We start from the raw sequence: 6,000 nt of genomic DNA, 5'->3' as shown, positions 1-6,000 counted from the left end.
TGATATGTTTGCATATCACTTCTTACAACTCTTTACTCTCAGATAGAGCCAGCATACTTGTGCAACAGCAATACGGCAACAAGAAGTCACCCGGCACCTTCCAAAAGTTATTTTTCTGAATTGCACAAAGAGATGGGTCTAGATTAATCAAGTTTAATGAGCTATGGTGATATCTCTATCATCAAATAGCCTTTCCCCATACTTTTTTTTTGACAATCAGAGATGTACACAACCCCCCCAAAAAAATCCTATTTAATTTCAGTACATAACAGCACCTACACCGACATATGGCCAGCTAGATGCAATTTGGGAGCTATAGTTATGCATAACCTCTTCTTGCAACCCTTCCTAGCTCTCAGTCAAGAAATGTCCAATAATTTGCTGTGAAACATCCTAATCCACAACAGAACTGAAGGTCAGCAGGACAGCAATAGGTCACACAGTACTCCTCAGTAATAGAGATACAAAGATACAACAGCCAAGCAGTCTGTTCTAAAAGGAATCTTTAAGACAATCGAGGGGTTTTGTTTGTATGTTCTGTTTTACTGATGTGGTTGTTTGTTGGTTTGTTTCCTAATAGACAAAGAATTGTACTCCAGAAAATGTGATTTAGGTTTCCCCTTTTTACTGTTAAACGCCATAGGTAGCAAATACATTCCTTAAATTAAGAAAAGCAATAAAAAAGATAGAAGAAAATAGACAATGTAATAGGATACAAACACACAATTAGCAAAAAAAATAACACCAAACATAAATTGCATTTGGAAATGTGGAAAGAATTTCCACATTTTCTCATTGCTTACAACAATACCAAAATTTTCCTCCTGCAGATATTAACCTACAAAGGTATAAAACTTGTATTTCTAAAACAAGTAAACAAAAATTCTCCACATCCTCGAATTACCCACAAGATGGCAGAATAACCTGACCAAACCGAATATCAGCACAAACAGTCTTTCCCTAACTACAAACACAACTCTCCGAATATGGTATTTACTCACATCCAGACAAAATCCTCATGGGGTTAAATACTGGCTGAGCAGTATTTAACAAGCTGTAATAATTAGTTTTACAGGCTACCAATTGACAGCCAGATTGAAGAAGGTCATTTGGGGTTGACTCTTCTGTGAATGTACTGGCCCACAAATCTTCTAGAAAAAAATATTATAGGTTCATCTCTGGTGCAAAGGGCTGCTAAATTGGTTGGGTTATCCCCTACAGCCAGCTGGATATTTACCCAAGACCCACTAAACAGCTTAAATCAAACTGGTGACAAATTGTCACAATCAAATACCATTCTGTGTATTCCTATGCAGCAAAATAAAGGCATGACTGTGCACGTGTTACAATGTGTGTGCTACTTTGATAGAACTATTGCAGTGAACAATAGTTGTGAATACAAAACAGCATGTGCTGTCAACTATAGTATAAACTCATCACACCCGCTCAGTTTTCACTCACCTTGCTGCTGTTGCTCTTGCTATCAAGATTAAATACATACAGGATACCCTCAAGAGGGTATATTTTCATTTAGCTGCACATATTTTCATTGTCCAGATTAAATCGTGTTTAGACAAAGGAGCAAGACATGGAAGTATTTCTTCTATTGTGAAACTATTACCATTCTGCTTCTCTTTCATTACCTACCCGTGTATCTTCAGCCTAATGCAAAGTTGGTGCCACTTTTTTTTCCACAAATATAAAAGTCTTCCAGGGGGAGGGAGGATAAAATAAATCCAGTCTCAAACAAGTAATAGAACAAGTAAGATCAAAATTTCAGAGGTTACTAAGTCTCTGAGAATTTCATGCTCTACACTGAATGAGCAGCAAAGTGGCAAAAGTTCCACCAAGTTCACAGCAAAGTGGCAAAAGTTCCACCAAGTTCACAGCAAAGTGCTTTTCTTGCCATTTAGAATGAAAGTGTCAGGGGGAAACACAAGTGTCCAATTAAAAAAATTAAATATAAAAAAAAATCAAACTAGAGGTATTTTCATAGTATGATAACAGCAGACTCTTATGACTAATTTGCCAGTAAAGGATCAGACAAGAGAACAGATGGAATATCTGTGGAAATATGGAGCTTTGCACATCAATCAAGTATATACCATCCCAGCTGGTGTAAACTCAGCTCGTATTGGACCATAAGCCTGTATATTAATGGCTGAAACACTGAAATAGGACAGTTACTGCACTTGGATTTGAACTTTGAATGAACTAGCATGCTTATACTCCTTTTTACCCCTGCATGTCTTGCTAAATTTGAATCCCTCTTATATAAAAATAGAAGTGCAACCTAGCACAATTTAAACTACTTTGACATATGTCCTTGTTAAGCAGATTAATAGCCTAATTCCCTGTTATCTGCTCTGGCTAACTACTAGTTTCCAGGTGTTACAGTTTTCTGTTCTGTAAAGTAGAACACACACTGAAACTATATGTATGTGTGTATATGTATCTATACAAAAACTTCCTCTTTTTATAAAGACCTGTAAGAGCTATTATATTTCCTAAGAGGTCTCTACTAGAAAAGAGTAGAAGTTCCTAGAAAGAATTTTTCCATAGATTTTTTTCGCCATTAAAATTCACCACTGACCTGTCCACAATGGCCTAGATGTAGTGACTTTTAGATCACTGAGGGACAAAGACGTAGAACACCTGTGTGTAAGTAACTGAGTAGCAGTGAATTATTGACTCCAGTCATTTAGGGTTTTTTTCTGTGTATGGCAGGAGAAGAATTTAGGACTAAAAAATGCTCTCATTTTGGAAAAAATAAAGAAAAAAATGAAACCTTTAATGGTAAGGAAAAAAACCCTTCCCAGGACATTTCATAGCAACTCTTGTGTTTGTCAGTAGTATTTTGGTTCCTGTTCTGCAAACACATGGGTTAGGTTTTAAGTCAATGAATTAGCATTTGCAGGCACAACCATTCAAGATAAGAACTTGGGACTGTAACCTCTGTGGGTTTAGGACCATAAGTCCTTTTAGCATACATGTGGCACTTGGTCCATTGTCTTTATGGTAAGAAAAAAGGAAGAGGTAAAACTGAGTACTTGGAGCACAGTTTGCTTCTCCTTACTTCTACAGAACCAAAGGGTTATATAGTATTTAAAATCTCCCACCTCTGAGATTTGAGGAAGTTCATCATGAAAGTGGGATTCAGACTCCTGAAGTTCTCTGAGAAGGCTTGATTTCTAATTAAAACCTTGCATCTGACTTTCCTACGAGAAAAAAAAAGAAGTATCAAAACTATTACTTTTGTTCCAAACTCAGGCTCAGCAAATATATTGAAAACTCTGGAACAGCCCAAGGTTACTTTGTGCCTATAGCCATAGTTGCTCTTTTGTCAGCAGTTAGCTTCTGTGCCCCTTCATCTCCTCTGCCTCTCAGCTAGATGTATAGCTAAGAATTATTCCAAATTGAGTCACAACTGACCTTGAAATTATTTTGCTTAAGGTTCTGCCTTCTCAAGAATAATACTTTGCTGCACTCGACAATCTCTATGCAAATACTTTAATTCTATCTTATTTCCAGCTCTTTACAAAGCAGTACAGACCACTACCCCTTCTGGAAGAAACATTACTGGTTTTGCAGTAAATTTTTCACTTTCTAGTCCATGCAAACTACCCTGACCTGAGAGACTCACCAGATTCCTTCCACTTACCTCTCATGGTTTCTTTATTCATTGACAAATCAGATTCTTTTCCTCTTTCCAGACCTGTCAGGATGAGTGGCCCTAAAGGAAACAGTAAAATAAGAAATCATAAGGTAGCAATATTCTCAATCTAAGTCATCTGTAGAAAAGAAATGTGATATTCACAACGTTACTGCCAATAATTAAGCCCCAAAGCTGCACTTCATTATTTTATTAAGGCCAAAAGTTCAGTCTGGCAAAGTTCCAACACGACTTCGACCATGGTGTCTGTAGTAGTTCAGAGACATCATTCTGCTGCTAATGTAAATGGTTTTGCTGGCAGCAAGCAGTCAAATGTATGGATTTCTTGTCAAAGATACAAGGAGTAGCAAAACATGCAAACTAAAGTGTGACTGCTAGAGAGAGAACATGAGAAGATTAAAGATTTTCACAAAACTTTATCTGATTTCCTTCTAAAAATAAAAGCAACGTTCTCATCAAATGAAAGCCAAGTGACTGCTTTCTCATTTCTGCACAGCAGCTGACCCTATTGACCGAACGTCATCTTGCACTGGGCTGAGGAACAGACAAAATAACTTTGCCAAAGTTAACTAAAACCTTTGCTTTTAATTAGGTACAAAACAGCAGCATGCCATTCTCCAGTAAATCTGAAAACACACACACAGATATTCACACCATTATTACTCAAGCAGTCACACAAACCTAGAAGGCCAGGATTGGGTTGGATCTCTCAGCTCCAAAACAACACTTACCTTTATATGCAAGAATTCTCTAAAAAAAGTTACTAGAGTGCTAAGTCTGTAGTGATGGGCACAGAGCATATATTAGCACAAAACGAGTGAAAACACCCTAAGGCGATACAGCTCTGTCTTCCTCAGTAGCTGACTAGGTGACTGATCTTTAAATAATGATATAAAACTCTCATTGGCAATTTCTGCAAGCCTTCTTGATCATCTTCATCACTGTATTGATACAGCACAAAACAAGGCTCTGACACTTTATGAAGTCTATTACTGGGAATATCCCCATGGTCCAGGACTTCCACAGTCAAGAAGCCACAAGGGTAAGGGCCACACACAGGCTTCGAAAGCAAGACGTGCATCCATGGACATGACCATGCTCACCCTAAACTTCTGGTCAACACAGACCAGAAGTAATGGCTTGCTTACTTTTTAATAATTAAAATTTATTATGTTTTAAAAGAATATAGGTTACATTCAGCAAGTGCTTATTCAGAAGGAGTCTCCCTGCACCATTTTTTAATTAATTACTGTCTTCAGTTAAAGAAGAAGGTACAAGGCTGCATTTGTTTTTCTTCCAGCTTAGCCAAAACTTCAGATCAACAGTTCATTCCCTCCTTTCTTCTCTTTTATTGTTTCCAAGTGGTGAGTTTCTAGTCCACCTTGGAGTAGAAATTAATCCTTAAATACATGACTTTACACTTTTACTTCTAATTGTCATTCTACTTGTCCAATCTTCAAGGTATTTCTGTAAAGCATCATCATTCTCTGCTGTATTAATTATGCTTTTCAAAATCTTCAAGGGAGCTACAAGATTCATACAGAAAGTAAATCTAAGAAATAAAATTCCTATTTCTTCTAGGTATTAAAATTCACAAATTCAATGTAAAGTCAGGAGGTATTTTACACATAATATTTTTCTTTTAGGCAGTTTCTTATTATGCCTTTACCTCCCATAAGCAACAATCACCTATTTTACTCTCTGTATCACAAGGCTAGTAAATCTGCTACTTTCCTCTTGCTAATATGCCACTCTGATCTCAATTTTGATTAACAGAATTAATTACTTAAGTAATTTTTCTTAGAGTAAAATTGTTTTTAAATGGTACTAAATATATTGTTACCTTTTTGGACGTGAAAGTGATTTGTGGGCTTAAAAGTTTATCCTTCTTGTAACACCTATACTAACTACTCTGATGTAATATAGTACCTCACCTTTTTTTTCATCTTGGTAATATTATCAAAAGATGTAATTTGTACACTCTCCCTTTTTTTACAAAAAATCATTCCTTGGATGAAAATGTCCCTGAAGCCAGCAATGTCAATTGTGCCACTGGAAGAAAGCAAGAGAGAGGATTATTACTCATTTTATTCTTTGCAGTGGCTCTTTTGCATGCTTTTCCATAGGCCTAAAAAGTTGATGCTCGGCATATAGCTACACTGTACAATGCTTTGTTCTCAAAGCAAGCTAAATATCCTATCCTAACTTCCTGCCCTATCCCATCTTTTTATTCAACCAAGAACATTTCCCAGATCAAGTTTGCACAATTACTTGTGCCAGCACAAATAAGGGCAGCAGCCCCAAGTGGGTGAGAAAAAACACATAGG

The sequence above is a fragment of the Neopelma chrysocephalum genome, unplaced genomic scaffold, assembly GCF_003984885.1.
Source record: "Neopelma chrysocephalum unplaced genomic scaffold, ASM398488v2 Primary Assembly neopelma1_88, whole genome shotgun sequence".
In the NCBI taxonomy this organism is placed as follows: Eukaryota; Metazoa; Chordata; class Aves; order Passeriformes; family Pipridae; genus Neopelma; species Neopelma chrysocephalum.
This window is presented reverse-complemented; position numbering follows the sequence as displayed.